The sequence below is a fragment of the Zonotrichia leucophrys genome, chromosome Z (genome assembly GCF_028769735.1).
Source record: "Zonotrichia leucophrys gambelii isolate GWCS_2022_RI chromosome Z, RI_Zleu_2.0, whole genome shotgun sequence".
Classification (NCBI taxonomy): Eukaryota; Metazoa; Chordata; class Aves; order Passeriformes; family Passerellidae; genus Zonotrichia; species Zonotrichia leucophrys.
This window is the reverse complement of record NC_088200.1, coordinates 72,953,866-72,970,724: the sequence shown is the minus strand read 5'-3', so window position 1 is coordinate 72,970,724 and position 16,859 is coordinate 72,953,866. Positions and strand designations below refer to the sequence as shown.

At 43.8% G+C, this 16,859-nt stretch overlaps 1 long non-coding RNA gene across 1 annotated transcript; it reads left to right on the top strand.

Moving 5' to 3' along the window:
• The first annotated feature begins 823 nt into the window (after nucleotides 1-823).
• Nucleotides 824-6,702, top strand: LOC135459735 (uncharacterized). The gene is made up of 7 exons (XR_010443084.1): nucleotides 824-947; nucleotides 2,728-2,829; nucleotides 3,284-4,155; nucleotides 4,266-4,357; nucleotides 4,483-4,658; nucleotides 4,952-5,039; nucleotides 5,143-6,702. It is a non-coding gene; the product is annotated as an uncharacterized LOC135459735 (long non-coding RNA).
• The last annotated feature ends 10,157 nt before the right edge of the window (nucleotides 6,703-16,859 follow it).

The window sequence follows — 16,859 nt, the reverse complement described above, 5'->3', positions numbered from 1 at the left end:
GCCCCTGGACTCTCTCCAAAAGATCCATAATTCATAATTCCTGTTCAGCAGGAATGCACTGAAGCTGCAGAACCAACAGCTATTTTCAATATCTTCTGTCCACCTGAAGATGTATGCTGAGCTTTGGAAGTTCTTGCTAACCCAGGCTTTAAAACTGGAGCAGGGAACCAGGAGAGAAATGCAATTTTGAAGCAGACAAACAGTGGAAAAAGCTTCTGTGAAGGTGCTAAAATGTGCTTTAAAAGAGTTTACTTCCTCAAAATCCTTGTCCCTTTCCTCCTGGTGCTTTTGGCATGATTCAGAGCTGGAAGTGGAGGGCTGTGGCACATCTTTGGGCTAGAAAAACGCATTCTTGTACACCAGAGTATTTTGCACATTCCCATGTGTGCAGAAAGGGGTAAAGAAATGAGATGGTGTGCAGTGAGAACTGTCTGTGCTGCTCCACAAAAGTTCAACCCTGTGCCTGTGACAGTGTTCACAAGTGTTCTTGGATGAGGGAAGAGACGAGGATCTGACTCCATGTTTCAGGAGGCTTGATTTATTACTTTATGATATATATTTTATTAAAACTATAATAAAAGAATAGAAAAAAGGAATTCAACAGAAGGCTGGCTAAGACTAGAATAGCAAAGAATGATAACAAAGGCTTGTGGCTCGGCTCTCTGTCCAAGCCAGCTGACTGTGATTGCCCATTAATTACAAACAACCACATGAGACCAATCCCAGATGCACCTGTTGCATCCCACAGCAGCAGATAACCATTGTTTACATTTTGTTCCTGAGGTCTCACAGCTTCTCAGGAGGAAAAATCCTAAGGAAAGGATTTTCCATAGAAGATGTCTGCAACATGAGCCATGCCCAGCTCCCCCTGAAGCCTGGTGGCTCTGGCACACCTCAGCACACAGGGATTTGGGGATAGAAGAGACAGAAAAAATGCAATTTTTAAGGTAAATTCTTGAGGATTCAGGCAGGAAAAAATCCAGATCCCTCTGATTTATGAGATTTCACCCCTCTGAGAGATTTGTCCTCGGCAGGCCCGCTCTAAACTGAGGCAGGGCTTGCTGCTCTGAGCCGCGTGTCTTCAGTTTGCTGCTGGGTTGCTCTCTGCACTGACGTAACTCCACCGAGGCTTTGCTGCTCTGCAAAGCTTTGGCACCCTGCTCCTGGTGCTCCTCTCTGCCTCCCTGGCTCTCTGCACTCTCCTCCTTCCACTCCAGGGGTGGAACCTGGCAATCCTCCCCTGTTATTCCTGGGCAGGCCCTGGCACTGGGCTGCTCTGCATCCAGCTGACCTTTCCAAGCAGGTCTTTGGGGGCTCTGCTCTGTCCTCCTGCCTTCCCTCACATTTTTCCTGCATGACTCACACACTCTGCATGACATTTTCTGCCTGCAATTCCCAAAACTCCTCCTGCTTTTCCTTTCTAAGCGATCCCACCTTGGATGGAGCTGGACCTCTGCCTAGGGCTGGTGCTTTGCCTTCCATCCTTGATTCTCTGGTGTCACATTTTGCACCCTCCTTCCACACATCTGGTGGAAATAGTCAGGGGCCACTCTGGAAGCTGAACTAAACTAAAATATAATCACAGAAAAAAATAAAAATGACAGAGGGGGAGATGTACACGTTCTTTCTTGGGGGGATATGATAGCTCTGCTACGACCTTGCTGTTTTTTGAATTGCTCTTTTTTGAATGTTTGCTCTATTTGTCTTGGAATTTTTGCTGCTTTCCCTCTGGGCTGCTGGGGTCAAACAGCTTGGCTGGGGCTGGTGGGGAGGAGGGTGGAGGGGACAATTCTCCATGCCAATCTGTTATGGAAAGGTGACTGATATCAGGCGTTTTACTCATTTTAGTGAGCTGACAAAGTTATCAAGGAGAAAATCAAGTTCCAGCTGAACCAGAACATAGATTATTTAGCATTTGAAGGAGGAATGGGGGTAAAAAGCAGTGCAGTAATTTGGATTAATTTGGATACTCTGTGATGCTGAACAAAACAGTTTCGCTTTTGTTGTTTTGTGGTGTTTCAAATCAACATATTTTCTTCTGAAAGTGGCTCAAGTTAAAAAAAATAAACTTAAATCAAACTTCCCAAATTTTTCTTAAAAATATCCAAGTGCCAACATTTGCTCTTCCAAGAATGTCACATTTTATTCTAGAAAGTCCTGGGGACTGGGGGGGGTGGGGCAGGGAGAGAGGAATTATTCTCAGCAAGAAGAAAATGTTGTGGGCTAAGAAAGCACTCATTAATTGCAAACTGAGTTTGCCAGTGGTTTCAGTGCCACCAAAACCATCCCACCTGGCAACTTCACAGCATCAGGGCTTTGCTGTGTAATATGTCAGCAGTTCAGCCTGGAAAAAGAAGGCTGAATATGCAGAATCCACAGAGCAGACACAGAGGTCTAGGACCCTCTAAAGATGTTTTAATTTCTTCAGTCAATTTTTTCAATTTACAGAGCCTTCCACAAATAAAAAAAAGAAAAAAAGAAAAAAAGAAAAAAAAGAAAAAAGAATAAAAGAATCTTATGTTTTAGAGCTGCCAACTCATTTTTTAAACCAGAATTTTTTTAGAAGAGAGGGATGGAAGCTGATTTTTCAGCATGAGAACTTTGCCATGGAGCAGAGTTTGCAGTGTTCCTGTAAAGCTACCCACAGATGCTTCCTTTGGAAGATCAGGCAGGCTCCTAAACATGAATGATCTGCATTTCTCTGGCTTTATATTCCTCCTCTCTCAGGCCGCAGTTACTGGTTTTACCTGGAGGCAGGAAGAGCCACTTCCGTCCTGGTCCTGCAGATGGTGCCAGGGAAGAAGCTGGAAAATGCCCTCTGATGTGGAGGTGAGGCTTGACCTCTCAGGTGCCTGGCATCTCCCAGATATTCTTGAAAACTGCCCATGACTCCCCCCTCTCATTTAAATAAATAACTTTTTTTCCCTCTTTTTCCTTTTTTTTCTTTTTCTTCTTTTTTCTTTTTCTTTTTTTTCCCCCTTTTTCCTTTTTCTTTTTTACTTTGTCCTTTTTCTTTTTCTTTGTTATTTTTTCTTTTTCCTTTTTCCCCTTTTTTTTCTTTTTCTTTCTTTTTCTTTCTTTTTCTTTCTTTTTCTTTCTTTTTCTTTCTTTTTCTTTTTCTTTTTTCTTTTTTGTATTTTTTGGTTTTTTGTTTTCCCTTTTTTCTTTTTTCCTTTTTCCTTTTCTTTTTCTTCTTTTTTTCTTTTTTTTTCCCTTTTTTCTTTTTTTTCTTTTTCTTTTTTTCTCTTTTTCTTTTCCTTTTTTGTTTTTTTTTTTTTTTTAGTTTGTGTATTGGTTTCTAAGCTGTAGCTACAGGCACCTGAACAAACATGCTCTCAATCCAGATCACTTTGTGAGGAGAGTGATTACAAGCTTGCAGCAGGTCCTGCTGGCCATCAGGCAGAGGAAATCCCACACAGCAGTTTGTCTCTAGATAAACTCAAGATGAAACCCATCTGAGGCACTCCTTTCTTCTGCACATTTTCTGCTCACGCTGCGTCAAACCCAATTACCATCATTATCCCAGTTCTGTCACACTCTATAAACACAAGCCTAAATAAACCAACCAGCACAGCCAAATCCTGTGCAAGGAAGGATCTCGTTAGGGCTCAGCAGAGAGTGCTTTGCAGAAGCTGGGGGCAAAATGGGATTCAAGAGTCTCAGGCCTTGCTTTAGCATCAGAAACATCTCCTGAGAGCAGCACCTCATATTATCTGTGGTTTTCAGCTTGGCTTGGGGCAAGGGAACTCTCACCTCCCTGAAATCCGTAGGGTTTCTAACTCTGTGAGCATGGCACGGGATTTAATCAGAGCTCCAAAATAAAAATCAGACAAACTGTACCTAACAGTAAGTCCAAAACCCCAGAAGTGTAGATTTTCAAAGCCTTGCTCTAGCCTCAGGGCAGTAACTGCATACAAGAGAGTCTGGATTGAAAAAAAAAAAAAACAACAAACAAAAAACCCTAAAAAACCCACAAAACTCTTACTGAAACCAGCTACAGAGGAGGTAATTACTCTGTGTATGTAAAAGGAAATGCAAGGGGGGGGGGATATTTTACCTGCATCTTCCAGCTCCCCCAGCCTGGGCTGGATCCAAAGCCTATAAAAGCCAGGGGAAAGCTCTCATTGCCTCCATGAGACCTGGACCAGGTCCCAGGTGAGTTACACCTGCCCCAGACCTCTGCCACAGCTGGAGGAACCTCTAAAAGAGACAGCAGGTGGAGGGGTTGGATTTACATGACCTTCCAGCTCACCCTCTCTTTGCAGCTGCTCTTTTAATCCGGAGGAAGCATCCACATGTTTCCAGAAGGGGAAGGCATTCTGCAGCATGCACAGGTGAATTTTCATGTAATTTCAAGGTAAGTCACTTGAGAACTTAGACTTCCTTTGATTCTTTGAAAATGGTGCCTAAAACATTTTCAGATGTTTCTTGCAAAGTCATCTTAGATTCTGAGGGCTTCTACCCTCTTGATTTTGCACTCAGGGTAGCAGCTGCTTCAACTGGCTTCAAGCAGAGAGAGGAATCCAGATTTTCTGGAAATCAGAGGCAAAGGATTTCTGCTCTGGCAGCCAAAACAATGCAGAGAGACAAAAAAAAAAAAAAAATCACATGAAGGAGATGGTCTAAACATGCAATGTGCAAAGTGAGGAGACTCTAAGGTATGGTGCCTGCTTTAAATTAGATAACGAATTGCCTAACACAGAGTGAAATGAGAGAGTGGAATTAAAAGGAAGAAAAAAACCAACCAAACCAAACCAATTAAAAACCTGTTGGTTGCCCCTGGCATGTATTAATTTTGTTTCTGCTGCCTTGGTTATTTACTGAGAGATTTACTAACACCTCATGGAAATCTCTGCCAGTCTTTCCACGTTGAAGCATTTAGAGGAAATATGTTGTATCATATCATTTCATTATCTGTTTCTTTTTTTTTTTTCTCCTTCTCCCACTGCAGAGATTTGCCTGGAACTCTGAAACTGGATTTCTGCCTGCTGCAAACAGGCCTGGCCATATAATGGGTTTATTAATTGACTTCAGCAGGGGTGAGACCTTGTACCTGTCCTGAACTGTTACTTTCCCTTGCATGTCAGTGCTTGCAGGGATATGCTCAACTAATATGCCTCAAAACCATGACCTTGTTTCCAGGTTGATGAGATCTATTTCTTCACTGGAAGCTTGTTCCACAAAGAAAATGTGCTGCCAACACCCTCACTTCTACCTGCTGCATTTCTGAGGAACCTGCACCTCAGATCTCACTTGATTCTTTTCCCTTGTATTAAAGAAATTTGAGAGGTTATGGCACATCTGCTGCTGCTCTCTTGGACTTGTTGTAGCCTTTGTACCTGTGGATTTAACCAGATGTAGGCTCCACTAAAATGGGCTAAGGGCAGTGCTTGGTGGGCCTGTGTCCATTTAGTTTTGGGCTACTGAGACAAGCCCTACATCTAGTGATGCAGAAATGCTATAGAGCCAAAAAATAAATAATGAGCCAGTGTTTCTGCCGTTTCCCATCCCAAATCCCTATGTGGCCACAAGCTTTCCTTTTAGGGAAAAGCTGTCCAGTGTGCAGTGTGATAATGCAATGTGAGATATTGGAGCTCTTGGTTTTCCTTGTAATCAAGTCTGGAATTCAGCCTTTCTGTGAGTGTTTTATTATCCTCTCTGGTGATAAATATCTTTGTGTGCATGGTGTGAGCTCTGTGGAAGGTGTTTGCTGGGGGAAGGATGGCCCTGTGGGAAAATGATCGAAGTATGAACTCAGACTAGAGCGATCTGGCTTTACTGCAGCTCTGTCTGTGCAACCACAGACAAATAACTTGATTTCCCCATTTTGTTCAGGTTCTGCACCCTTTGCTCACACAGTGAGGCCTAACAGCCCCGTCTCAGTTTGGTGCAGGTGCAGGTTCTTGCTACAGGACTTGCTGTGGTGTCGGCTTGACTCTCTCCAGCTCTGCTGGGTTTATGCAGGATGCCATACACATATATATTTCCTTAGGGGGTAGCATAATGGACACCAAAAACCCCAAACTGTAGCAATGCTCAATGCCAGAGAGTCCCCACACAACGAAGAGTGTTCATTCTTTTCCTTTAAAACATCTGTGGGAAGTAAGGTGGCGTAAATAGTGGCAAAGCAAGGCCCTGTTCATACAAAATTAAATAACAAATTTTATTTAAAAAGTTAAAAGAAAATAAATTAAATAATAAATAATAATTTTTGTGTTCTTCTTATTACCAAGCGACAAAGAAGAGAAGCATCTTGTCCATGGCTTGTGTTTCTTTTTGTCAGAACCCATCGTAGCACCACTTGGTGACTGATTGGGGCAGTAAAAATTCCTGAGCTACACCTGCAATGCATTAAAAGACACTGGTAGAAGAGCCAGCACCCAAAAAATGCAGTAACCATGCCAGCACCTGCCAGATTGGCTTGGCCTTCCCAGAGTTGTACTGCACACAAGAAGAGTTTGTCATTCCAATACACAAATTATTGCCTTGCTAGACTTCGTTCCTGGGGACAGCTGTGTCTCGGTGACAGGTGAAATTGCATCAAGTGTATTTCTCAATGCTCAAATGCAAACTGAGCCCTTGCTCATTTACATGCCTGTGGCATCCAGCTGCTTGGTGTATTTTTGGAGCAAAAGCCACACTCAGCCACAGAAATGCTTTCCCTTTGCTGCCTCTTTGTCTTTTTGAGCCCCACGAAACTCAGGGTGCAAAAATCCAAACAGGAGGCTGAGTAATGTAAGATTGGGGTGTACTTTCAGCTCCTCAGGTGGGTCAGGAAGGCTTTCGTGCCAGAAGCAAGTGTGATGGAAGTCCTGGAGGGGTTCTGAGCCTCCTTAGAACTTTTCACATGTAAGAAGAGAAAATTAGTTACAGAGAGGTGCTTGATCTTGCTAAAAGAGGTCTCTCCATCAAAATTTATCCATCATTAATGTCTGAGGAGCAGTAAAATTCAGACATTTGACCTTTCTTGATTTCGCAGTCTAATATTTGGAAATATTAGAGTTTCCTGGCTCATAAATAACAACAAAAAGTGTTTGGCCATTACTGCTTCATGATCCAGCCGTTTCAATCTGCGTGGCATTGGAGGCTGTGATGTGATCAGCTCAACTGGAATGATCCACAGACAAACTGGGATCTCTGCCCAGTCTCTGCTGGGCTGTGTGGGGCCACTCTCCACTTGTGAGTCAAAATTTTAACGAGGTAAATGGGAATCTAAAATCAAAGATTGCTAATGGTGGTCTACAGCCTGTTCTATTTTGTACTAGGATGTCTCTGTTGCTTAGACAGCTTCCAACACTGGAAAAAAAAAAAGTGAAGCCTTTGTCATCTTATTTCAATGATATTTAGGGTCTTACATAACTTTATACAAAATACAGAGACAAAAAAAAGAAAGGGTATGCAACTATATAGTAGCCCACACTCCCTGTTCAGTCCATCTCTGTGTTTAAGGAAGGGCATTTTATGTGCATAATTTTGAATTCAAAAACGAGATATTTGGGTAGGATGTTGCTGGATGCTTAGCTGTAAAGAGAAAGTCGCTATGGTGAAGTAAAATGTGCCCCCTCTTTTCCTTTGCCTTTTCTCACCCCAGGCAACTCTTACCCAAGGGCCCCAAAATTAAAAGAGAGCTCAAAAATAGAACTGAGTCAAGTGCAGGCAGCTGCAAGAGTGAGCCCCACTGACTTCCATAGCCCAAAGCCAGAAATTGCTTGGTGGGTTATCTGCTGCTAGGTAAAGCTTGTAATTTGTGTGTTGCTGTAGTCAGCTCAGTGGGATTTTGGGACAAACAGCTGCCTTATGCCACATATAGCTTGGAACTTTGTGGCTTTTACAGAACTTGCCATTCAATGGTGAGAAGGGATCTGTAAAAGAGAGGGAAGGGCTGGGACTCAGAACTTGGGGGTCCATGGGCAAGCTCCTCTGCAGTATAAAACAATATCTGACCTTTCAGGCTGGATTTGTGAGCGGAAGGGGTTATGTGACTATTTTTATAAGAGCAGAAGTAATGACTTCCACCACCTTTCAGACTTGGGGGTGAGTCTGCAGCTTCTGCTTTTTCTCAGTGGCTTTCTCCAGCTACAGCTGAATGTGACAAAAATAGGAGAGATGTGAAACAAAGGGGAACTTCACAGCTAAAATAAAACTCAAGAAAAGCTTGTCTTCTTGTCACTCCACTGCAATTTGGAATCTATTTGAGAAATGGTGAAGCTTTTTTTAAAGGCTACCTTTGAAAAAAAAAAGGGGTGACATTGATATAAGTAATGACAATGATATACCCTGGCCCTGCAGCCTAAGCTAGGGAGGATTATTGGAAGAGGTAAATAGATTGTGAAATCCATGAGTAATATTTCTCTGTTGAAATATTCTGGCTTTCTGATAAGATGTTTCCAGTTTAAAAGCTTCAGCTGCCAAAACTGTACATTTCTGCTGGGGAAAATATTCTGACTGGCTGTTGTGCTAAAGTGTATATTTGATTTTCTACCCCTTCTATAAGGGACATAAAGACAGTTTGTTATCCTTAAATCCTAAATTTCTCTCTTTCCCTACTTTAGCCACGTGTTTCCTAAAAAAGCCCTTGAGAGTGGAGGCTTTTCCTGCATGGAGGGAAATGCCAGAGGGAAATATTAAGATGCCAAGCTGGAGAAAATGGCTTTAAATTAAGATTGTTGGGAGAGGGGAACCTAAATCAAACAGACTTGTGTCAGTTTGGTGTGTCTAGAGACTGGAGAGGTATTGCATGAGAGCACCTGAAGAGCAGCACAAAGGAATTCCAGCCAGTGCAGACAGCAAATCACTTCATGGGGAGCTAAATTAAAATGTCTCCGTGTAAACAGACACAGCACAGGGAAGAGAACTGGAGAAACTGATCACTGGCTGTGATCAGCATCATATGGCTGGATTGATGGATAAGGAAGGAAAAGTGATCTTCAGGAAGGACAGGGACCAGGAGGGGGTGTCTACCTCTGTGCCAGTGACCAGCTGGACCAGGGATGGATGAGGAACCAAGCCAGAGCTGATCAGGGTCAGGATTGAAGGAGGGTGAGGGACAGGCGGGGTCCTGCCACAGGCCCCCCCACCAGCAACCAGCAGATGAGGTCACTCTGGACAAAAATCAGGAGCCTCATGTTCATGGGGAGCTCCAACCACTCTGGTGTCTGTTGGATGGGCAACAGAATAGGACAAAAATTAACCAGGAGATTCCTGGAATGTTTTTGTCCTGGCTTGACTATGTCATGCTTGTATCCCCAGACATCTGTTCTGGTTTTGCTGAATAATGAGTTTTGCACCTTTAAGCCTTGTTCCAAGAGTGAAGGGGGGAGAGGAGAAGCCCAGTTTGTTTTCAGAAACTACACTCACCCCTGCACATTCCTGCTCCTGCACTGTGATGTCTGTAGATGCACAGACAGCGGGACAGGGCTCTCCTTTGCTTTTAGTTAGTTTAGCTAGCTGAGGCAAAGAAGTTCCCTGGACCGTGGGGTTTATTTCCCCTTTTCTTTGGACCTGTTCAGACCTGCTCTGGCCCGAACACCCAGGGCAGCACTGGCAGCTCACACTGAGGCCCACCGGGCTGGGCCTGGGCCGCGGCATTTCCAGCACCCCTGAGACTGACAGGAGACTGAGTGAGTTGAGCTACAGCCCACAGAGGAGACTTTCTGAGTTTGTCTCTCTTTTGGAGAGGCAAGAGGTCTCATTGTTTAATATTGTTTAGGTTTTATTGCTTAATAAACAGTTTTTTCTATTCTTCTCCAAGGAGGTGTTTTCCCCAGCCTGGTTGGGAGACAGGCCGCTTGATTCTGCTTTCCTAGAGGAGCCCATTTGGGGCTTCTGTCCCAAATGTGCCCTCAGCCAGGACAGAGCTGATGACAATTTCCGTCTCTACCTTTTCCACAATTTCCCTCTCCTCCTTTCCACAGAGGAAATGAGGAGAGCTGTTGTGCTGGGCCTTGGTGACCGTGAGGGCAGTGGGAAATGTCAAGCTCAAGAGAAGAATTTGCTGCAGTCATAATGAAATTCTATGATTCTGTAAAAGGCTGGACTTCAAATTCCAGCCAAATTCAAATTAAGGCAGGGCAGAGGGTCTGCAGCAAACTCACTGCCCTGGACTTCAGGAGAGCAGCTTTTGGCCTCTTCAGGCATCTGTTTGGTACAGTCCCATGGGATAAATCCCTCTGCAGGGAAGACCAGCCCAAGAAAACAGGTAGATACTCAAGGATCTGCTCTGAGCTCAGAAGCAATGCCTGAACCAAAGAGGAAGGCAGGCAAAAATCCCGGGAGACCTGTGTGGATGAGCAAGGAGGTCTGGACAAACTGAAACACAAAAATGAAGTCTGCAGAGGGTGGAAACAAGGACAGGTAGCTTGGGAGGGACACAGAAAGGTTATTTGAAAAGCCAGGGGTCAGGTTGGGAAAGCTGCCCAAGGACTTCAAGGGCAACAAGAAAAGCTTTTATCAGTGAAAAAGGGAAGACTTGGGAAAATTTGGGCCCTCATCAGATAAAAAAGGAGAACTAGTTGTCTGCGACATGGAAAAGCCTGAGGTACTCAATGACTTTTTTAATCCATTTTCACCAGGAAATGTTCCAATCACATCACCTGAGTCTCAGAACTCAAAGGCAGCACTGGGAGGATGAAGAGCCTGTGGGAAAAGATCAGGTTTGATAGCACTTAAGGAACATGAGGATGATTGCAAGTCCATTGGAACTGGTGAGATGTGTTCACAGGTTCCCAGGAAACCATCAGGTGAAAGAGTTAAGCCACCATCCATGATATTTGAGAAACCATGCCAGACTGGTGATGCTCTCACCAACCGGAAAAGGGGGAGAAAACCCCCCATTTTTTAAAAAAGGAAAATGTGGAGGACCCAAGGAGCTACAGGACAGCACCTTCCAGTAGCTTAAGGAGTCTTACAAGAGAGCTGGTGAGGGGCTTTTCATGAGGGTATGTAGTGATAGAACAAGGGGTCATGGCTTTCAACTGAGAGTAGATTTAGGCTCCATAATAGAAAGAAATTCTTTACTGTGAGGATCAGGGAGCACCACAACAGAGAAGCTGTAGATGCCCCATCCCTGGAAGGAGATGAGACCAGGTTGTGTGAGCCTTCACTTGAAGGAAAACTGGATGCTCACAGCTTCTTTGAGTTAAAAGCACAAAAAACTCCCAAAATGAAACAGAAGGAGAACATATGTGTCTGACTTCTTATAGCTCCATAGTATTTCATTAACATTCCCCAAAGCTGAGTGAAGTAACTAGCACCAGAGTAAGACGTACAGCCCAGAAAAGTTTTCAGTGTGTGTGTAGAGATGACAATGGAGTAGGCTGAACCATTGCCCTCTGGATGGACTGAACGCAGTGCTTCAGTACTGCTGCTGCACTCAGTCCCTCCCTGCTCTCACACCCTGTTGCCTTCTATTCTTGTTCAAAGAACACAACTTTCCTTTCAGTAAAATTAATATTCAAGGAGGCAGAGTGGAGGATAATTTCAGCAGTTCAGGGTCATTGTTGCAAGAGGATGGTAAAGCTACCATGACATTATGGACAATACTTGTCCTGCTCTTTGTATTTAAGTCCATAGTGCAGCATTTCTCTCTCAGGCTGCTTGAGACTTTCATTTCTGTCTTGCCTCTAGGGAGGAGATAGGTTGAAGGACATTGGTGACCTGTAATTTCAAAATGATCCATGACTACCAGTGGGACCCACCTTTTCAAATTTGTGAGTGTGTGGGAGGCATATCCCACTGTACACGTGTGGCTCAGACACAGCGTCTGCTTCAGGTTTGTAAGTGTATTAATTTGCAAATAAGAGTAATTATTTTAAATAATGATGAAAATTAGACTGGAGCTCACAAAAAAAAAAAAAAAACACCAACAAAAAATACCCAAAAGGTGGCATAAATAAAGCAGGAGGTTTCCAAATGCCAGGACAGGAAGTGAGGGCTCACCTTGGTGCAAATCATCAGGAATTGGACACCTCATATCTTCTGGTTCATCAAAAACGATGCACAGATCAGTCAGGAGGGCCAATAAAGCTTTGGGGTTTTCTAAGCATGGCAAAAAGAGGAAGTGAGAAGGAGGTTTGGCCTTCTGGAGCTTGCAGCCCTTCAGCAGCGAAGGCTGTAGCTAATCAAGGAGTCCTGAGGAGGCAGATGTAAAATCCAGATTCTTCACACGGTTTCACCCCAGTGTGTCTAACACCCATCCACAGTCACAAATGAGGGGCAGAATACATCATGCCACTCTTATAACTCAGATATGGAACAATGTTTATAAGCTAGGACTAGCTGTCAAGCCTCTGAAGAATTCCCAAATTCTCATATTCAGGAGAAGGGGGAGGGAACATCGATCAGCTACACACAAACTGTCGCTGCCCGCTGCGCAGCACATAAAGAATCTTTGCAAGTGCTCTAAATCCTCCTTGAGAGACGTGAACATAAAACCCAAAATGTGTTCCATATGTCCCAGTGTCCGGTTGCTGCCCCAGTTCCAGCTGAAAGCACAAAACATAGCAACCTCTATATTGATGCTAAACACATTGCGTCACTCCCAGCGCTGATATGTTTTAACGCTAACACAATTAAACTTGCTTCAGCATAATCCTGGTAAGATAAACAGTGTTGCTGTCACAATAAACCCTGTCTCTCAGCAGTGGAATGGAAGAAAGATGTGCTGTCCAAAGCAGTGTGAGCAGGGCTGGGAGGATTCGTTCTCTTTTGCTTTTTCTGAGGAGTGTGGTGCAGATTGGAGTGCTGATGCAAGAAAAGACATTTGTGTCTTCTGCACTAAGGGTGACAGGCTCAAAACTGCACTCAGGATCCTTGGATTAAAAAAAGAATTTTGTGTCTGAAGTATGCTTTCAGATCACACTCGCATCTTGTAAAAACATAGACTGGTGCTCTACAAGAAAATGTGTTTTTCTCTCTAAGGCCACTAGCATTCTCTTTTTCATAAAGGACTAAAACTGTGATATCTGAGAGAGAAAGTGAAGTTTGCAGTGGCAATTGGGTGTTACTACCTTCTTCCCACATTTTTAAAGTATCTTAACAGCCTTATCACTTGTATGATGCCTTCCATCTCATATCTGATAACCTTTCAAGGATCTGGTGGACTCATTTTTTAAGTGCTTTGTTTCAAAATGCACAAAAGCAAGATCTGACCACCCTCACAAAAACGCTGTATGTTCAACGTTTATGTTGAAAGGAGATAAGAAGGGGTAAAGTGATGTGCCAAGTCCGGCTCCAGATATTTCCAACAAACGACCAAAGTTCCTGTTGTCAGGGCAGGGAAACAGGAATGTAGGAGAAAGAAATCTGGTCAGAAATGTTGTTCCATAGCAGGCATCATTCACTAAACTCCACTGGTTGCTTCATGACACTAAGGTCATCCAGCAAGAGGAAGAAGCTAGGTGAAGGCATCTCAAAAGACCAAAAAAATGGTAAGAAATGTAATATTTATTACTGAAATGTGGAAAATTTTCTATTTGAAGGAGCTGGGGGTAGAATTGATATCACAGCAATGATGTGGAGCAGCATTCCCTTGCATGACCACTTTCTAACACCCTGGAAAGAGAGAAAACTTTGGTGGCCCGCTAAAAAAAATGGTTTTGTGATGCAAGACAAATGCTGCCAGCCTCTTCAGTTCTCCATCTATACTGTGAGGGACTACTGTCCTTTAGAGCACAAAGTCCTGCTTCTCAGTGCAGCCAAGGAAAAGCAACTGCATAAGATTTCATCTGACATCTAAACCCATTTTTCTGAAATAGTAAAGATCTATATTTTTGTTTAATTAGTAAGTGGAGAAGGTGCATCAGGCCTCAGCATAAATAGGTCCCCATATCTCAGATCCCAACAGCCAGGCACTGCTGTTCACTGCCCCAGTATTAACAGTGATTACTGAGATACTAAAAAGTGCCAACCTGGGAACTCCTACAAATCCAGAGTAAGGAAAAAAGCCAATAAATCTGTTTGCCTAACTTGCCTGGTGGATCTTTCCTTATATATTTGCACAGATATCTTCTATTTTTTGGGGGGTGGGTGGGGTTTTTTTTGTGGGTTTTTTGTTTGTTTGGGTATTTTTGGTGTTGGGTTTTTTTGTGTTTTTTTTTGTTTTGGTTTTTTTTTGTTTTATTTTTATTTCTTTGGTGTTGGGGATTTTTTTGCGGCCTTTTTTGTTGGTTTTTTGGTCTTTTGGGTTATTTGGGGGTGTTTTGTTTGTTTGGGGTTTTTTGGTGTTGTTTTTTCTTTGGTGGGGATTTTTTGTTGGTTTTTTTGGGGGGGGATTTGGTTTTTTTGGGTTTGGTGGTTTTTTGTTGGTGTTGTTTTTGTTTTGTGGTGGTTTTGGGGGTTTTTTTTGTTTGTTTTGGTTTTTGGTTTTTTTTTCTAGAAAGCCTCAGCTGGAACATCCCAGGAGTTAAAAATCCAAATCAACAGCACATATTTTTCAAGGATGGGGAGTAGTAAAAAAATTCCCTATGGTCTCCAGCTGCATACCCTGCCATTTCCAGACTCTTTCCTGCATTCTGTCCCAGAGTGGGAGGGAGTTACACCTGTGCTTCCCCAACCTGGTGGTGTGGTAACAAACACATCCCTGCAGCACTAGTAATCAAAGCAGATGATTTCACTGGAATTGTATGGACTAACTTGGAAGGGCAGGCCTTGGGCAGAGAGCTTTTGCCAGCACTGTGTTGCATTAATTGACAAAACAAAAGGAAAAAAAGAAAAATTGTTATGCTTATTCATGTTTTGTGGGCTATTTTTTTTATTTTCTTCCAGATGTGACTTATTTCTTTTGAAAGCTGATTCCCAGGCACCTTATCCTTCTAGAAGTAGAGTTTGGAGGTTTCTTTTGTAAGCACTTTGAAAGTATGGACCCATCTCCAAAGAGTGGCATAGCATCTTTCTGTAAAAAGACCTTCTCAAGAGTTGTGTTGCTCCTTTTAAAAAGGTGGTTGCAAGCTTACAGAGGATATAAATTATTTCATTGGTCATACAACAAAGCTTGCAATGATAATTTGCAGAGGATAACTTGCTGGCGTGCACTGGAGCCCAGCCACTTCTCAGGGGACCCTGAGGATCTCCCCAGCAGCAAGCGATGGTCACTTCCTTTCCCTGGTCACAACCAAATCTGCTGAAACACTGGCAGAAAGATTAAGAGATGGTTTATATCTCCAAATGTCTCATTGCAAGCTCACCTGGACCTTGGGGAGATGCGCTGGAGCCAGAGGCTGCATTTTTCTCTTGCCAAACAGCTTTGTCTCCATCATTTATTGATTTTTTTGAATATCAGGACCTTTCAGAGGAAGGCAGTGTTTAAAATAAACATTTTCAGCTGCACATAGCTCCAGAGGTTCTGTGAAACCTTTCAAACCAGTCTTGAAGTGACAGGAGACAAGACAGGGTCTCACTCATGGATGCTCCAGGACAAGGTAATTGTGTTTTCCCCACTGCAAAGGGGAGCCAGCATAATTAACCTGCTTTGTTACGTGACTAGACAGAGGCAAATCAAGAGCACCAAGGGTCAGGTTGCTCTTACCACAGCTCCTCACAGAACCAGTGGGTTCAGTGTCGCTGCTGGAGCAGTTTCAGAGCCACAGGCTGTGGAAAACGCCACGTGCCAACTGGGATGCGTTTCAGCTCCTGTTGTGCTGCAGCTCTGCCAGACAGAAACTTGTCTGCAGCCTGTGCCTGGCTCGTCTGCTGGCTGCCAGGGTGGCAGCAGCCCTGGCCACCCAGCATGAAACTGCATTCCACGGGCAAAAACACGGCATGAGAATTTCCTTCAGCGCCCCTCTCACTGAGCTGTTACCCAAAATAAGCCAGTAAGGCAGGGTCTGTGTTGGAACTCAGTGCATCCCTCTGGGTGTCCAGAGTTGATGAGGAACCCACCAGGAGGCTCAGAGACTCTGGCACACAGCCCAGAACACCTGGGGACTTGATTTTGACCCCTGGAACAAGTTACCAGCTTTGTATGAGGACATGAAAGTCACAGAGGTTTGAATGGTGTAATAACAAAATTATCACAGGGTGAAAATGTAGGTTTTAGGATTTTTGGTATGGGGGTTATGGGGACAAGATGGCGGAACTTGGGCATGTCTAGTCCTTCTTCCTTCTTCTTCTTGTTCTCCATTTTCTGCAGTGATGTTGGCACTTTGGGATTGGTTTGGAGTAAAAGTTCACTGTCTAACATGGGTGATGGGTATTGGGAATTAAGTGTAAATATATTATATGTAGTTTGTAGTACAAAAAAGACAACACAAAGAGTGCCTGTGGCTGCCCTGCTGAGCAGATCTCGGCTGGGCAGAAAGAAAATTTTACAGATGAGAATTAATAAACAACCTCAAGACCTAAAAGTGAAGAGTCCAGACTCGTTCTTCAGTTGCTTGGACTGAAGCAGAGACACCCTGCACATCTCGGGGCAGCAATTATCAACAGCAAAGCAAGAGATCTGGGCTGTGGGAGCTGCTTGTTACTGAGTGGGGTGCAGGAGGAGGGAGATGCGTCTGCAGAGGAGGTTTTGCCCCAGGTGAACAGCTCCAGCATGAGGAACCAGGTCCCCAGTGCTAACGAACTGCAAATGTGTTTCACCAGCACTTCCCCAAGGAATGCCAAGAGAAGGCTGGGAACGGGTCCAAGCAGATAAAAAAGTGTGTTATGGTTTTGTCTCCTATCCATTCTCCAAATCTAGTATTAGTTTCTTAATTTTGTCCTGTAGCGGGTTAAAACTTGTTTTATTCTCCCCCCATTGCCTGATGTGCAGACTGATTTCAGGGTGATAAGGCAACACTGGAGGTTCTCTGCTCTCCAGGCAGCAGCAAGGGCTGTATTTTAGGGCACCCAAGCCTTAACTTGAGGCTCTGAGGATGAAGAGT